Here is an 18,672-nt window from a genome sequence, read left to right as displayed (position 1 = left end):
GCAAGGACTTAGCTTTGTGAATTATTTTTGCTCGAGTCCCTTTTTTCTTCTACTGTCCACATCTAGTCCGTTAACTCTGCTCAAAAGAGGGATATGCCATATCCATCCACTTCTTTCCATTTTCACCGCTTTCACCCTAATCCAAGCCACTTCATGTCTTATTTTAGGCTATAGAAAACCCTAACTGGTCTCCCATCTGTCATTTATGCTGCCCTACAATTCATTCTCCACATGGCAACTAGAGGAATCCTTTCTTAACAAATCAGATAACATCATTTTTTCACTTGAAATTCTCCACTGGTTCTCTTTTTAATCTGAAATAAAATCTAAACTTCTGAGCATGCCAGATGTAGTCTACCTATGTAGACTGGCCCCTGCCCACCTCTCCAGCCTCATCTGCTACAGTCCTTCCTCAGCTCTGACTTGGCTGAGCCTCAGTCTCTGTATCTGTCCTCTTTGCCTGGAAAGTGCTTTACCCAGATCTCAGCCAGACTGACTTCTTTCCTGCACAAAACTTTCTGGTGCTATGTAGATGAGGGTGTGTTCACTGACCCACTCACCTCACGTTTCTAAACACCCTCTCAAAGCCCCTCAATTGCCTCAGATTTACTTTCTTTGTAACACTGTCTAAAGATTATTTACTTGTTTATTATTTGTTTCTCCATCTAGGAGCCAAAGCACTGGGGCCTTGTCTGTGTTGTCCCTGGCTGTTATCTTTAGCATTTAGAACAGGGCCAGCCCGGCAATAGCAGGCACTCAAGAAGTATCTCTGAATGTACAAATAATGAATGAATTTGCATCAGAATTTTCCAGAGGCCCACCTTCTGAGTGTAAAGCTAGAATGTTCTCTTGGCCCTGACAGCTAGATGTGGCATTTCGAAGCTGAAGTTTTCAAGTGTAGCTTCCTTAGTTACTGCCACATTTGGTTCTCCTTCCCCACAAGACTCATTGCATCACCCAGACAGACTTGAGAGTCAGGAAATGTGGTATCAGAAAACCAGGGTCCTAGGACTTCCCTGGTGGTTCAGTGGTTAAGGCTCCATGCTTCCATTGCAAGGGGCGTGGGTTTGATCCCTGGTCAGGGAACTGGGATCCGACATGCCACGTAGCATGGCCAAAAAATCAAAAAAAAATAAAATAAAATAAACAATTCTGTGACCTCTTTGATCTTGATTCTTTCATCTTCAAAATAAAGAATAAGTCTATTTAAGTGGAGATCTTTTGAGGATTAAAGAAAGTAGGTATGAGAAACAAACGTTTGTTATTGTGATTACGTCTTTAGAGGTACTTTGGGACGATGAGAAGTAGATGTGGAAGTGCTTTATTTATTCCAAACTCAGGGTGGTGTCCTCCATCTGGGCATCATCCTCAAGGCCTCATTTCCCATTATCCCCACATCCAACAATTTACAATGTTCTATCAACATTTCTTCCTCTCTGTAAAGTGGGAACACACTTCCTTAACCCCTTTATCATTTGAGGTCTCATGCAGGGCCCAAGAATGTGATGAGATGAATTGACTTGCCTGGAACTCAGAGAAAAATTTAAATTATTAGTTTTCTTTCTTTTCCTGAGAAAAATTCATTTGTACCATACAAGGCTCTCTTGTGCTAAGGTCAGGGTGTTTTCTTGGGCTTGTCAACCCTCAATTGTTTAGATGGAGAGTGAAGGAATAAATCCTCTACAGTCTCTTCCTGCTCAGTCCTCATATAATTTAAATAGTTGCTGAAATCTGAGAAGATTCCACCTGGGTACCTCAGCAGTTCAGTTTCTACATGTAACTTCTAACAAGCTGAAGCAATCACACGTTTTTACCAAACCTATCTTATCTTCCCAGAGTCCTTCATCGTGGTCTTGTCCAGAAAGATGTTTACACTTTCACTTGCTTGCCTTATACTTTTGATAGTAATGAGCCACCTTAGTTTATTACGATTTTTTAAAATAAACTATTTCCCCATTCTTTCTTCCCTTCCCATCTAATTATTTACCAGCTGGCCTACTGTAATGGCCACCAAGTGGTTCCCTAGCCTTTAATCTCACACCCCTCCAATCTAACTTGCTGTTTTTATTATTATTTCATCCCCCAGGGCCTATCTCCTGACTTTCACAATCAGGTAACCTGGGAAACAAATTAAAGACAGAGCGGTGGAGCTGGTGAGGCATGGCTTCTACCTTTCTTATCCATCTCAAAGGAGCTACTTTAAGTGTGCTAACTGTGGACCAAATGAGAGGGTATTGCCCCAGCAGACCAATTCCAACTGTGACTGTGCACTAGATTGCTGGTTAACCTGGGAAGCTCACATCATGTCTCTGGGCTTGATTGTGCTCATCTGAGACGATGAAAATAGCAATGGTTAAATTTTCTTTTGTATTTACTATGTTCCAGGCACTTCTTTAAGTACTTAGTTGCTCAGTTGTGTCCGGCTCTTTTGTGACCCAATGAACTATAGCCCTCCAGGCTCCTCTCTCCATGGGGTTCTCCAGGCAAGAATACTGGAGTGGGTTGCCATTTCCTTCTCCAGGGGATCTTTCTGACCCAGGGATCTAACCCGTGTCTCCTACAGCTCCTGCATTGGTGGGCCAATTGTTTATCACTGAGCCACCTGGGAAGCCATGGACCTATTTACTCTTCTAAAAATGTTTTCAGGTAAATACTATTACTACGGTTTTCATTTTTACAGGTGAGAAAAATTAAGGCTCAGAGAGGCTAAGGAATAGAGGCAAAGGCACACAGCTAGGGATTGTTGGGACTCTGAACCCAGGTAGGAAATCCAAAGTCTGCATGTGGATGCTGTTCAAATAAAGAGTGGAATTAAATGAGTTTCTGGGGGTCTCTCTAGCTCTGAAAGTACCTTACGTCCACATGCCAGGGCAGGCTGCTGATGCCCCCAGTGAGCACAGAGGACAGGAGCAGAGCTCTGTTACCGTGTGACACTGCAGCCAGTACAGTTCATCCTCAGGCAGGGAACACGGTCTAAATATAGAAGCTTCCTTAACATTGGAAGGTCTGACTAAACTGGGTTAGTTGCCGGGGCGAGGTGCTAGAGGCAGAGCGAGCTGAAAGGTGTGCCAGCTGCGCAGCAGCACCGCATAACAATGTAGGGCAAGAGTCCTCCTTGAGCGCTGCCCTGCTTTCATCATTGCTTTCCTGGCACGTCCTTTTGCGGGATTATATAATGCTGATTAAGGTAGATTACTTTATGAATCAATCTGCCTCTCAGAGAAACGAGGGCATTTTGCCAAAGCCTTCTCTGCTGCGGTGACGATTTCATGCCTATAGGTTTTGTGTTTGTCAGTTGTAAGAGAAACTCTGCCCGGTGTCTGATCCATGCACAGCTGGACTGTCTTTGGGCATGCATACTTTCCAACGATGTTAACTACCTCCCTGGCATGCTCTTTGAAAGATGTTTCTAGGCCCTTTAAATACTGTTGTGGGTTGAATTGTATCCCCCAAAAGATGTTCAAGTCTCAACCCTCGGTACTTGCAAAAGTTGTCTAAATTGGATATAGGGTCTTTGCAGAGGTAATCAAGTTATGATGAGGTCATTGAAGGATAGAGTGAGCCCTACTCCAATGACTTGTGTCCTTATTAAAAGAGAGAATTCAAACACAAACACACAGACATGTAGGGAGAATGCCATGTGATGATGGAGGCAGAGATTGGAGTGATGTTTCTACAAGCCAAGGAATGCTAAGGATTGCAGGAAAACACCAGAAGCTAGTTGGAGGCAAAGAAAGAGTCTTAGGGCCTTCAGAGGGAGCATGGCCCTGCTAGCACCTTGGTTTCAGACTTCTAGTCTTCAGAACTGTTATAGAACACATTTCTGTTGTTTGAAGACACCTAGTTTGCAATACTTATGGCAGCCTGTGGGTTGCACCCTACAGGCCTGTATGCCTTACAGTTGCCCAACCTCGAGACAGAAAAAAGAGCTCAGGGTCAGTGGCAGAGACACTTTTGGTTCATTGGATGGAGGGAATCTCACATACCTGAAGCAAGTTCCTGGAGCAATACCCCACTGTGTGTGCAGGAGATGGCAAGCAGGAAATAGCAACTGACATTACTATTTGAATGATGGAGAACCTACGTCTCTTATGTCTCCTGCACTGGCAGTCAGATTGTTTACCACTTGGGCTTCCCTGATAGCTCAGCTGGTAAAGAATCTGACTGCCAGTGCAGGAGACCCCGATTTGATTTCTGGGTCAGAAAGTTCCCCTGGAAAAGGGATAGGCTACCCACTCCAGTATTCTTGGGCTTTCCTGCTGGCTCAGATGGTAAAGAATCTGCCTGCAATGCGCGAGACCTGGGTTTGATCCCTGGGTTGGGAAGATCCCCTGGAGGAGGGCATGGCAACCCACTCCAGTATTCTTGCCTGCAGAATCCCCATGGACAGAGGAGCCTGGTGGGCTAGAGTCCATGGGGTCGCAAAGAGTTGGACACGACTGAGAGACAAAGAACAGGGCAGTGCCACCTGAGAAGACCAGTTTAGATGTGGGTGAGACCAAATCCCAATTACAGTGGCTTTAGGAGAAAATATTAGGAGGGGAATTGGAGACAGAAAACACAGGCCCTTTGGAGGAATTTTGCTGTACAGCGGGCAAAAACTAGTGTGGTAGCTGGAGAGTGATTTGATGTCAAGGGATGCGGAGGTTGGTTTGTCTGTTTACTTATTACACTAAAAGGTGAAATCCTAGTGCAAGCTAATGGTAACGGTCATACAGAAAGGAGGACATTGACTGTTTTAAAGAGGGAAGAGAGAGTTGCTTCAGTGATGTCCTTGAGTTGGGGAGGAGGGAGGTGAGATCCACTGAAAAAGGGAGAGGTTTGTTTCGGAAAGGAGCACAGAGCAAGTCATTGTCACAGGGGGAAGGCAGAATATGTGGGGACAGACACTGGTAGGTTGCCTGTCACACAAACAAGAGCCTGTGCAAATACTCTCTGAGTGTTTCTATTATCCCAGCAAGGCAGGAAGAAAGGCCATCAGCTCAGAGTGTGGAGGGGGAGGAGCTGGAATTACGAAGAGGTGCAACACCCAGGGGAGTGAAAGGACTGACGGAACGTAATGGTAAGATTTCCAGGCAGCATTGTATAGAAAGGAAAGGGGTTATTTATTTTAGTTTTTAGTTTTCCTGGATGCATCGATCGGGATGTGGGATCTTAGTTCCCTGACCAGCGATTGAAGCTGCACTCTTTGCATTGGAAGTGTGGCATCTTAACCACTGGACCATTAGAGAAGTCCCAGTAAGGGGTTAGTTTGATGAGGAGAGGCCAAGGGTTGGGAATTTTATACCTTTGTTGACAAGTCTACCCATGGAAGCTACGCTGCAGGCCTTGGTATACAAAGAATTCTGACCTCTAGGAATCTAAAATCGTGTAAGCAATAAATAATGAACACATGAAAGATTCAAATAATAGTTTAAGACAACAGAAGAGATGTATGTGACAGGGAAGCATATCAAATTGCCAAATATGTTTAAGGGAGTTCAGAGGAAGGAGAGAGCTAATCTAGAAGTGATATGATGGTTGAGCTTGGTAGAATAGGTACCCTCATTGCTGCTGCTGCTGCTGCTAAGTCGCTTCAGTCGTGTCCGACTCTGTGCGACCCCACAGACGGCAGCCCACCAGGCTCTGCCGTCCCGGGGATTCTCCAGGCAAGAGCACTGGAGTGGGTTGCCATTTCCTTCTCCAACCTTCACTGAGGGGCAAGTGAACATAAAAGAATGATAAGAACAAAGACTAAAGCCTGGATGGAAAAAAGCAAAGAAATATCACCGTGTAGTGTTGTCAGGTAAAATACAGGACCCACAGTAAAGTTCAAGTTTCAGTCAACCACCAAATAACAGTTCAGTATAAATACATCCCATGCATGTTTATCTGAAACCAAAGTTAGCTGGATATCCTGTAGTTTTATTTGCTAAATCTGGCAACCCTATCACCAAAGTTAATGGAAATCAAAAGAATGTTACTTGAACGAAGGGAGGAGAGAATTATAAGAATGCAAAAGGTGCTCACTGGTAGCAGGTGCTTCCATAAAGCCATGGAAATGAGATTTTGTCATTAGGACACCACTGGGGGCATTTGACACAGCAGTGAAGGCAGGGGCCCAATGCACCACACGTGTACCACTCAGTAAAGAGGTTTGATAATAAGAAAGGAGAGAAATATAGTCTAAGGTCAAAGGTGAAGATGGACCCTAGGCCCTGGGCTCACAGCCACTGGGGTGATAAATGCATTTAGTTATTTTGTGAAAAATCAAGACCCTAGTTTTAAAACATTCTATAAAGGCCAGAGATTGGCTTAATTGTGAAGCTGCAGTTTATTGGCTTGGTACCCAGGGCTCAGGCATCCTTTGTTGGGAAGCAAGACGGGGAAAAGGAGGCACATTATTGCAAATGAAACATGAAAGAAAAAAAAAAAGGATGGGAACCCTACTCTTGGCAAAATGCTCATTTTAATTATGTAGTAGGCCAAATTTAGATACTCTCAGATGGAAATCGGATTGTGAACTTTAGATTATAAATCACTTAATAGAAACACTCTTTAAAAAGTTATTTATTTTTTTCTGGCTGTGTCAGCTCTTTGTTGCAGCACACAGGATTTTTCATTGTGTTGTGGGGATTCTTCCTTGTGGTGAGAGGGCTCCGGAGCACGTGGGCTCTATAATTGCATCATAGGGGTTCTCTCTAGTTGTGTTACTTGGCCTCCCTAGTTGGCGCATGAGCTCAGTAGCCCCAAGGCATGTGGAAATCTTAGTTTCTTTACCAGGGATCCAATTTGTGTCCCCTGCATTGAAAGGCTGAGTCTTAACCACTGGACCACTAGGGGAAGGCCCCAGAACACACTCTTTTTCCAGGAGGTTTGTCCTATGCTGGATTTTACTTCATTACAACTGGGTAGAAGAAAGAAACTCCATGAGAGCCAAGCACTGATATGAAAAAAGCGATGGCAGAATTGTCCCTGCCTGGCCACCAGAGGTTGGGCCCTGAAGCTTCAATATCTTGGCCACCTGATGCAAAGAGCCAACTCATTGGAAAAGATCCTGATGCCAGGAAAGATTGAGGGCAGGAGGAGAAGGGGGCAAGAGAGGATGAGATGTTGGATGGCATCGCCGACTCAATGGACTTGAGTTTGAACAAACTCTGGGAGATAGAGAAGGCCAGGGAAGCCTAGAGTGCTGTAGTCCACGAGGCTGCAAAGAGCTGGATATGACTGAGTGACTGAACAACAACACTGAGGACACCAAGTCCAAGGGCTATGAACTATCAGTGTCTAGAAGTGTTAGAATGACAGTGACATATGCTTCTCCAGTCACGTTTTATCCTTAGGCACCTCAAGGTACTATAGGATCATTACGGAATATTTATTGCTGAAATGCCTGCCCTCAGGAAGAAAAGGTGACAGCTTTTGGAAGGAGGTTTTAAAAATGAGGGCTGACAGAGTGACCTTTGACAATAACTGCTAATGGATTAGGGTCAGGGACAGCTCAGTGCTCACAGACCTTAAAAATACTGTCATCTATCTTTCTCCCTGAATGGAGTTTTCATCTTGCCAGTTCCTATAGTTAATTAGATTGTTAACTCTGTCTATATATAGCAGCAAACACTTCACTGGCATGTAGCAAATGCTGATTATTAATCAGGGGCCTCTACTGACTCAAGATAGAACGAAATGTAATTATTCAAATTAGATTTAGGCCAAGGTCCAATGACCTCACAGGCAACATTCTGATTTTGTAAGCCTAGTTTCCGTAAACTACATCTCTGGAAGATGTTGAGATTCCAATCTTCAGGAGCCTTTACGTGAATAGTGATGCTGAGTTTAGGTATCTCTGGCATCCTTAAAAGGATTGAATTCTCTGTTATAAATGTACCTATGCACCTGCCAGCTCATGACTCAAAATCAGCCTCACCGAGTAAATCATTATACAAAGTAGTTATGGGTGTAGAATTTTAATAGCAAATCAATGAAAGTTAATTTTCATGGATGCTATTAGAAAGGGTGTTCAACAAGCCTGTCTCCTCTCGTATATCACGTTGCTTTATACTTTGGGAGAAAAGCTAAAATAGGTAGATTTTTTAAAAAGACAGACATGGGAATGGCCCAATCCTCTCTACTAGATTTGACCAAAGTCCTTCCCAACATTTACCATTTAGGCCTTCAGTGGGAACAAGGATAAGCTCAGGAAAGTGGGGTAGAGGGAGAAAACTTGAGAAGGGTTCTCTGGGCAATGTGTAGTTGCCCTGAAGTGGGACTTCCTTCAAGCCCTGACTGAGGAGTCAGGTTAAACTAGTATTTGCTGTGTCTTTCATACCCACTGCCCCTTGGGTTAAACATATGTTCCTCTAAGCTCCTACTGTGTTTGGGCCTCAGAGCTTTTTAAATGAAAGTGTGCTGACCAAGTGAAAGTGAGCTTTCCTTTCTTCAAGTAGAATTGGGTATTTTGTACTTCGTGGTATTTCTATTTTCACATGAGTATCTGAGAAACTGGAAGTGCTTTTAACATCTTGGTGGGGTGGGGAGAGGGATAAATGCTTTCACTCAGGGACCCCCAAACTCCAGAATCTAGTGCCTGATGATCTGAGATAGAGCTGATATAATAATAACAGAAATAAAGTGCACAATAAATGTAATGCATTTTAATCATTTCAACAACATCTTCCCCACCCTGGTGCATGGAAACGTTGTCTTCCACAAACTTGGGCCTTGGTGCCAAAAAGTTTGGGAATACTGTACTGTGTTGCCATTTACTTGGGCTTTCCAGGTGGCACTAGTGGTAAAGAACCTGCCTGCCAATGCAGGAGACATAAGAGACGTGGGTTCGATCCCTGGGTGGGGAAGATCCCCTGGAGGAGGAAATGGCAACCCACTCCAGTATTCTTGCCTGGAGAATCCCATGGACAGAGGAGTCTAGCATGTTACACTCCATGGGGTCTCAAAGAGTCAGAACGACTTAAGTAACAGCATGCATGCCATTTGCTTTGTCTTGGACAGGATTGTTTGGTTCCAAGTAACAGAAGTCCTCTCAAACAAGCTTGGTGTAAAGTTTTGTTGTTCAGTCGTTCGGCCATGTCCAACTCTTTGCTACTCCATGTACTGCAGCACTCCAGGCTTCCCTGTCCTTCACTAACTCCCCGAGCTTGCTCAAACTCATGTCCATTGGGGCAGTAGTGCCATCCAACCATCTTGTCCTCTGTTGTCCCCTTCTCCTCCTGCCTTCAATCTTTCCCAGCATCAGGGTCTTTTCTAATGAGTCGGAAGGTGGCAAAAGTATTGGAGCTTCAGCTTCAGCATCAGTGCTTCCAATGAATATTCAGGATTGATTTCCTTTAGAATTCACTGGTTTGATCTCCTTGCAGTCCAAGGGACTCAAAAATTTTCTCCAACACCACAGTTCAAAAGCATAAATTCTTTAGCGCTCAGCCTTCTTTATGGTCCAATTCTCATATCCATACATCCATGAATGTTGAGTTTTAAGCCAGCTTTTTCACTCTCCCATTTCACTTTCATCAAGAGGCCCATTAGTTCCTCTTTGCTTTCTGCCGTAAGTTTGATGTCATCTCCATATCTGAGGTTATTGACATTTTTCCCGACAATCTTGATTCCAGCTTGTGCTTCATCCAGCCCAGCATTTCGTGTGGTTCTCTGCATATAAGTTAAATAAGCAGGGTGACAATACACAGCCTTGATGTACTCCTTTCCCAATGTGGAACCAGTCTGTTGTTCTATGTCTGGTTCGAACTGTTGCTTCTTGCCTGCATACAGATTTCTCAGGAGGCAGGTCAGGTGGTCTGGTATTCCCATCTCTTTAAGAATTTTCAATAGTTTATTGTGATTTACACAGTCAAAGGCTTTAGCGTAGTCAATGAAGCAGAAGTAGATGTTTTTCTGGAATTCTCTTGCTTTTTCTATGATCCAATGGATGTTGGCAATTTGATCTGTGTTCCTCTGCCTTTTCTTAGTCCAATTTGAACATCTGGAAATTCTCAGTTCACATACTGTTGAAGCCTAGCTTGGAGAATGTTGAGCATTATTTTACTAGCATGTGAAATAAGTGCAATTGTGCAGTAGTTTGAACATTCTTTGACATTGCCCTTCTTTGGGACTATAATGAAAACTGACCTTTTCCAGTCCTGTGGCCACTACTAGTTTTCCAAATTTGCTGGCATATTGAGTACAGCACTTTCACAGTATCATCTCTTAGGATTTGAAATAGCTCAGCTGGAATTGTATCACCTCCATTAGCTTTGTTCGTAGTGATGCTTCCTAAGGCCCACTTGACTTTGCACTCCAAGGTGTCTGGCTCTAGGTGAGTGATCACACCATTGTGGTTATCTGGGTCATTAAGATATCTTTTGTATGGTTCTTCTGTGTATTCTTGCCACCTCTTCTTAATATCTTCTGCTTCTGTTAGATCCATACCATTTCAGTCCTTTATTGTGTCCATCTTTGCCTGAAATGTTCTCTTGGTATCTCTAATTTTCTTGAAGAGATCTCTAGTCTTTCCCATTCTGTTATTTTCCTCTATTTCTTTGCATTGATCTCCTAGGAAGGCTTTCTTATCTCTCTGTGCTATTCGTTGGAACTCTACATTCAAATGGGTATATTTTCCTTCTACTCCTTTGCCTTTCACTTTTCTTCTTTTCTCAACTATTTGTAAAGCCTTCTCAGACAACCATTTTGTCTTTTGCGATTATTTTTCTTGAAGATAGTTTTGATCGCTGCCTCTTGTACAATGTCACGAACCTCTGTCCATAGTTCTTCAGGTACTGTGTCTATCAGATCTAATCCCTTGAATCTATTTTGTCACTTCCACTGTATAATCGTAAGGGATCTGATTTAGGTCATACCTGAATTGCCTAGTGGTTTTCCCTACTTTCTTCAATTTAAAGAAGAAAAAGGGGGGCCTATTAAATAGGTACAGGGGTATCTCCCAAGGTCAGGCTATTCATCTGGGTCTTACACGGATCCACACTAGGACTTGGAGAGCTTCTCACTCCAGGGGCTGCCAGTCACCTCATTCCCACAGCTGTTGGAGTATCTGCTCCTTCTCTATTTCCCTTGCAGACTAGCTTTCTCTATTGAGCTTGTGTTTGGCTCACTATAAATCCCCATGAATGGTACCCTCAGTCTCTGAGTTATAGAAAGTTTCCAGACCACAGCCCATACCTATCTGACTTAATCCCAATACTTATTTATAATATAGTATTTTTTTTAAATTGAAATGCACATCACATAATGGAAGAATCACCATTTAAAGTGTTTACTTCTGTGATTTTCAGTGTATTCATCATGTTGTCCAGTCATTATCACTACCTAATTCCTGAACATTTCCTTCACCCCAAAGGAAACCCTGTTTCTCTTAGCACCTAGTCCCAAATATCCCCTCCCCCCATTCTCTGGTGATCACTAATTTACTTTCTGTCTCTTTGGCTTTGCCTATTCTGAACATTTCATATGAATGCAATCATATAACATATGACTTTTGTGTCTGACTTCTTTCACTTAGCATAATGTTTTTAATGTTGACCCTTGTTGTAGCATTTAAGAGTATTGCCACTTACTTTTATGGCTAAATAGCATTCTAATAAATGGAAATATCACATTTGTTTATCCACCATCAATTGATGGGCATTTGAGTTGTTACCACTTTTTAGCTATTACCAATAATGCTGCTATGAACATTAGTGTACAAGCTTTTGCAAGTATGTATATTTAATTCTCCACCTAGGAGCAGAATTGCTAGGTCATATGATAATTCTATGTTTAACTTTCTGAGGAACTGCCATATTATTTTCCACAGTGGCTTCATCATTTTGCATCCCAACTAGCAATGTATGATGAAGCCAATTGTCTTTTTTTTTTTTCTGTGCCACATGTGGGATCTTATTTCCCCAACCAGTGATTGAACCCAGCCCTGCTGCATTGAAAGCTCAGAGTCTTAACCACTGGACCACTAGGGAAGTCCCAGGGCCCACTGACTTTTAATTACAAATTCCTAGGAGATAGAATCCAGTTACCCCATTTCAGTCTCAGGATAGGTTCCTTTTGGTCAGATACCAAGTCTGTTTGACATGGGGTGTAGGGGTAGAATGGTGAGTTGGTACAGTCATGTAGAGGCCCATCATGGGCCTCAGTAGTTCTCAGAAAAGACAGAGTGGTCTGGGTATTTTTGGAATTTTTCCTCTCCTGTCTAATCCACAATTCACTCCCAGCGTACCACCTTTATGATAATCCTGAGTCATGGAAGTAGTCCGTTGATGACAATTTGTTATTTTTAAATTAAACTGAGCCTCAAACTTTTCTTTGACACAAGGCACAAAATTCTCTAGTGGCTAGTAAAAAGTATCATGCTCACTTTGAATAGATATTTGTAATATCAAACCTGTGTCACAAATGAAAACTCCAACCCAATGTGGAGATTTCACTGATGTGTTCAAGACCAGGAAGTGAGTTAGTGCCCATCTGGGATTAGTGTTTGGAACCTCAGTGCTACTGACTGAATTCTCAGGCCACTTGTGGGTTGGTACCATAATTATTGTCCCTTCTTGTTATTTTGGGACCCAAATTGCCATTCTTTATTCATGCCTTTGGGGGATTTGTAGACAAAAGCTTACTTACACTTTCCAAAATGAGTTGCTTTATAAAAATCCCAGAATGCAGTCAAGCCCATCTGTTTCCTCTCCTATATTAACTTATTTGTTGCAGTAAAACTCCAGACAGTCCTCAGAGAGATGCAGTTATAGGAAAGAAAACTGATTATGAGGGAAAGATTTTAGGGTCATTGAGATTTATTCCCCCGATATGCAAAGTCTGTGTAATGTGTGCAGTAGCCTGAGATCACCTTGGCATAAAGCGTGGCTCATGTTGGAGCAGCTAATCGTGAAGCCTGCACATGCGGGGAATAGTAAGGAAAGGATTCCCATCACAGAAGGTTTAACAATCAGGAGCGTAAGATATTGCGATGGAAATGAGGCCAGTTGTGCAGCATTTTAACTGAACATTACTCTGGAGCTTGTCTCCAAGTATTAAGGCTCTCAAAAAATATTGATTTGGATCCAAATGAGAAGAAGGATTTAACATTTGCCTTGTTTTCTGTGAAAGTCAAGATAAATATACACCAGCAAACTTGAACCTGAGTTAGACTGTGTGTGTGTGTGTGTGTGTGTGTGTGTGTGTGAGAGAGAGAGAGAGAGAGAGAGAGAGAGAGAGGAGAGAGAGAGAGAGATTCAATTGATGAAGAAATCTGACAGTAGAAGGTAAATAGGGAAAGGGAAAGGGAAGGCGCTCAGTCGTGTCCGACTCTTTGCAACCCCATGGACTGTAGCCTACCAGGCTCCTCCGTCCATGGGATTCTCTAGGCAAGAATACTGGAGTGGTTTGCCATTTCCTTCTCCAGGGGATCTTCCCTGACCCAGGGATCGAACCCAGGTCTCCCGCATTGGAGGCAGACGCTTTAACCTCTGAGCCACCAGGGAAGTCCAAATAGTGATAGATAATTATTGATTTACTCCGCATTAGTTATATTAATTTACGGTCATTCTTTGTTTCACTTACAGGATTAAGGGGACAGGGGTCTTCATTTCTGTTTCCTTCTATCTGAGAGGAGGTGTTAGGTGGCCGAGTCCCCATGGAGTGGCAATTAAAATGTTACAATAGCCTGCTTCCCAGCACATAGTTTGTGGGCAGAGTTGCTCCCCCGCCACTCCTGTCTCCTAGAGAGCCTCCAGACACAGCAGGTGACACTGATGGATGGTCCCCACCTAGCTCTTTATTGAAGTCTCACATTGTACACAAAATAGGTGAGATAGCTGATGCCTCATTCAGGGTGGACAGCTAACAGGTCAATAGAAACTCAACCCGAAATTGCTGTCACAGCAGCTTGTTACAGCTTTTGGCTTTGATGTACAGCTACAGTGCTTTGTAATTCAGCAAATGCGACGCTTCAGGACTGCTCTGTTAGGTGTAGCTGTAACCAGAAGTCAGGTGATCTGGAGCCCAGTTCCAACAAGAGCTTGTGACCTTGGGGTGATTTCTCAATGCTTCTGAGACTATTTCTTCATCTGCCAGAACAGTGGAGTGGGGGTTAGACTTTCCTAACCAGAACTGACTAGGATAATGCATACGAAAGTACTTTGAGGATGAAAGGAAAAAGTATTATTCATACAACAAAGCTTGGCAGGTCAGGATTCCCTGGGGGACTTTTTCCCTCCGAGGTTGGGAAAAGTGGGTGAAAGAGAACTAATGTTCTGAAACAGGTATCACAGATCTCATCTCACTTAACCCCATCAATGTGGGTGTTATTCCCATTTTGCAGATGACTTGACTAAGGCTCAGAGAAGGTAACTACAGAGTTGTTCATTGGTTGATACTGGCAGAGTAAGACCAGAGGAAGAGTGTCTGATTTCAAAGATGTGTCTAAGGTATGGGACCCCTGTCTCACTCTTCAGCCCAGCATTTCCTTCTGTCTTAGCAAATCACCCCTTCTCCCTTGCTTCTGCCACTTAACTGTTAATATAAATGTGAGAGGAATTAATCTGTTTCAAACCGGCCCCTCATCTGTAAAAAAAAAAAAAACAAAACAACAGAACTAATACCACTCGTCTTGCAGGCTCATGTGAGGACTAAGTGAATTAGTCCTTGGACAACGCCTGGTCAAGTGTGGACGCAGAGAAGGTGCTGCCTGGTCTGCCCTCACCTCTGGCAGCCTACTTCATCCATGTTGTCCCCTCTACAGTGCTCCTAAAGTTCAACCTGTGCTTAAGGCCTCCCTCCTCCCTTTGGCAGGAGAATGAGAAAATGTCACTGCACAGTATCTTTCCATTCTTATTGACATTAGAAAATTTTTGAGAAACACCCTTAGATACTTTCTAAGCTAGGCACCTAAGCAAGTTCTGAAGAAAACTATTCTTCAGTGGAGGGAAGCTGTGTGCCTTGAGCTGTTGCTTAGGAAAATCTCAGGGCAGAGATTTTTGACATCATCAGTCATTTTATCTGTGTTTCCTTAATGACTGGATGGCACCATATTTCTTTCCTAGTGCCCACTGTTAATCCCACTTTAATATTTGTCATTAAGTCAATCTTCATAAAGTTTGTAAACATTATTTCACTAAGATTTGGATCCACACATTTAACTCTCCATCTTTTCACCCCAATTCCACTTGAAATGGTCCAATAAATGTTAGAGAACATGTGCCGCAGAGTTAGAAAACAGAAAAATGGTGCAACTGGAGGCCAGAAATTTTAATGACATTTCTGTAAGATATAGTTTCACATAAAACTGTTGCAGAAAGGGAGATCCCTTCCAGGGCTGGAGAGTGGGCTCCTGTCTAATACTTGGAAATGAATTGTCTGAGGAGACACATGTGCTGAAAAAAAAGAGACTTTATTGGGAGGGGTGCCCTGGTGGAGAACAGCAGCGTAAGGGAAACCAGGAGGACTGCTCTGCCGTGTGGCTCACAGTCTTGGGTTCTATGGTGCTAGATTTAGTTCCAGGGTGTCTCTGGCCAATCACTCAAACTCAGGGTCCTTCCTGGTGGCGCACACATTGCTCAGCCAAGGTGGATTCCAGTGAGAAGGATCTTGGGAGGCTGGTGGGGCATATGGACTGGAGTCTCTTCTCCCCTTTTGACCTTTCCTGAATTCTTCCAGTTGGTGGTACCTTACAAGGAAGGTAAGGAAGTTCTTACCAGGACTTCCGGTTGTAAGATAACTCATGCAAGTGGCCACTATCATGTCTGGCCAGGGCAGGTGGTTTTGGGCAATGTTTCCCCTAATGAAACTAGATTTAGGGTCTTACTATTTAGTAATGAAAAATTGTTATTTTATGAATTGTTTTAAAACCTTTGTTGTGACTTGAGTTGTGTCTCCCCCAGATAATATGTTCAAGTTCTAACTCCCAGTGCCTATGACGTGACTATATTTGAAAATAGGGTCTTTGAAGATATATCAAGCTAGGTCATATTGGATTAGGGTGGACTCTAATCCAACAGTTGGTATACTTATAAGAAGAGGGATATTTGGAAGAGATACATGGAAACGAAGGCCATGTAACAAGGGAGGCAGAGATTGGAGTGGTGCAGGAGTGCCAAGGACTGCTGGCAGCCACCGGAAGCTAGAGGGAGGCAAGGAAAGATTCTCCCTTAGAACCTTGTGAGGGAGCATGGCCCTGCCAAAATCTTAATTTTGGACTTCCAGCCCCCAGAACTGTAAGAGAATAAATTTCTACTGTTTTATGTCATCCAGGTTGTGGCAATTTGCTATGACAGCCTTAGGAAACTAATGCAAGCTTGGTTGAAGACTTTGTAAAAAAAAAAAATGGATTTAGGGGAGTACTGACGCCAGTGTATACGAAGAAAAGACTCACTTAAAAATAAGTGGGTAGATTCCCTTAGAAGAGCCTCAGATAATCTCCAAGCTCAGACAACAGGTGCTCAAGCAGATGTGGGACACATGTGAGCCCTATCAATGACCTTGGGAAATTGACCTTGACTCCATCCTTGCCATGAGTGGCCACGTCAAATAAAAATGGAGGCGTTATCCCAGCAGGTTTGTACTAAGGAGAGCTGTGCCACTCTGAGAAGGGGCCGGCTTGGGGGACCACGGCAAACATAGAAGGGTATCCCATAAGTACAATGGGCTAAGCAGGCAAACTTTCTTGCATATACTCTTTCCTAACTTCTGAGTACAAACTAGACTGCCAATCTTAGAAAAATAAAGCCATAAAAATATGAAGTTTTCCCTTTCTCCTTTGTCTGAAATTAAACAGTTTAAATATAGACCTGTACAGTTTCTGATAAGCCACTTTTCAAATCCCCAAACAGGAAAAATGTAGACATTTATTTGTTAACAAATTTTTGTTGAGCACTGTTATGTGCCAGGCTTATTCTAGAATGAGGGTTTCATTCAGAGGTTTTGCATCCTATGCAAAAATCTGAAGGCAAACCAAAAGAAAACATGGGGCAATCAAGGAGCTGCAAGGATGGGTAAATAGGGAAAAAGCATTGGACTGGGCTTGAGAAATTATTCAATACTATTTAAATTGTTCAAAAAAGAGAAGCCAATCAGAGCAATCCAAGGAGATGACCTCTCTGAAATGAACTTATCCCAAGAAATCAGAATAAAAAAAAGCTTCTTTTTAGATATCTTTGAATCACCAATTCCTTTTAATATTTCAATACAGGATTAGAGAGGACACTGTATTTAGGAAAATGAAACAATCTGAGGCTAGGAAATATTGCCATAATATCAGCAATATAATTCTTAAATTAAAATTCTAAATAAAGGTAGCATAGAGAAAATTGAATCCTACAGTAAATTGAATTGGTGAATTAGACAATTATGTTGAGAAATTCTCCTATATTGCAGAGGAAAATAAACTTAACTATAATGCATGTAAAGGAAACATGGTCAGGGAAAAAATCCAACAGATCTAACTTAGGTGTAAGGAAAATACCAGAAAGAAAGAACAACTACAGAAATGGTACCTGCTCAATCATGTCCAACTCTTTGCGACCTCAAGGACCATAGCTCACCAGGCTCCTCTGTCCATGGTGTTTTCCAGGCAGGACTGCTGGAGTAGGTTGCCATTTCCTCCTCTAAGAACCATAATGCATGTAAAGGAAACATGGGCAGGGAATAATAAATCCAACAGATCCAACTTAGGTATAGTGAAAAGACCCAAAAGAGAGAGCAGCTACAGAAGTGGTAACAATAAAGAAATAATAGAAAAAAAGATCCATACCTCAAGAAACATTTGAGTCTTCAGACCAGGTAAACCTAGTGTATAGACTCCTACACTAAGACAGGTCCAACACAACTTTTTCCTTGCACTCAGGGAAAAACAACAAAACAAAACACACTATTTAGAAAAGGGAAAAAAGAGCATCAGCCATACTAATTGCTGGAAGTCAGGGAATAACATATATAAAACTTTGAAGGAAACATTACTACCCAAGAACTTCTTATATGGTTTATGTGAGAGGGCAACAGAAAAATCTATTCTCACATGTTGAAGAACTCATAAAATACTCCTTTTTTCTGAGAAAAATTCCTTGAAAAAGTCCTATAGCAATTCAAGGAAGAAATCAAAATAAATAATTCAAACTGGAGGAAGCCAGCGCATCACAGAACTTATTACAAGAAATGAAACCAATAAAATTTCATATTAGTATATAAATGATTGCTGTTAATGTTATAAAATTTAGCAAAAATATTAAAAATGATAATAGCCTGGATCTAAAAAGGTAGCTTATTCAGATAAAAACTTGAGAGTGTGAAGGAAGAGGGAGGAAATAGAGGCTCTGTGAGCATTTAAGTTTGGTCTATTTTGTTTGCTGTTTTATCCCTAGGCTTAGAATAGTGCCTGACATACTGTAGGTGCTTAATGAATGAATTAAGTCTACCAAATCTCTATAATCAATTATGATTTAAAACTCCCATGAAATAATAATAGAAAGACTATCTGATAGAAAGATGAAGGAAAAATTCAATTTACATCAATTTTAAGAAAATAAAAGTCGAACGTCCCCTCCGTCTCCCAATCTAACTAGTAATCAGGAAAACAAAAATAAAATAACAAAGACCTGTTAATTCTTTTTTTGTTTAATTAGTGTATCTATTTTTAACTTTACAATATTGTATTTGTTTTGCCATACATTGGCATGAATCAATCTGATT

The 18,672-nt window shown here is 42.2% G+C and overlaps 1 protein-coding gene and 1 non-coding gene across 6 annotated transcripts in view; one reads left to right on the top strand and one right to left on the bottom strand.

The window, feature by feature from the left end:
* Nucleotides 1-18,672, top strand: part of LOC145514739 (uncharacterized) — a 240,677-nt gene that overhangs the window by 85,199 nt on the left and 136,806 nt on the right. The gene's annotated exons all lie outside the window — the stretch shown is intronic.
* On the bottom strand, nt 13,400-13,472 carry TRNAW-CCA (transfer RNA tryptophan (anticodon CCA)). Its single transcript has one exon. It is a non-coding gene; the product is annotated as a tRNA-Trp (tRNA).

The sequence above is a fragment of the Giraffa tippelskirchi genome, chromosome 7 (assembly GCF_054371585.1).
Source record: "Giraffa tippelskirchi isolate mGirTip1 chromosome 7, T2T-mGirTip1v1.2.pri, whole genome shotgun sequence".
Classification (NCBI taxonomy): Eukaryota; Metazoa; Chordata; class Mammalia; order Artiodactyla; family Giraffidae; genus Giraffa; species Giraffa tippelskirchi.
Note: the sequence above shows the minus strand (reverse complement) of the source record. Positions and strands in the feature narration are given on the sequence as shown.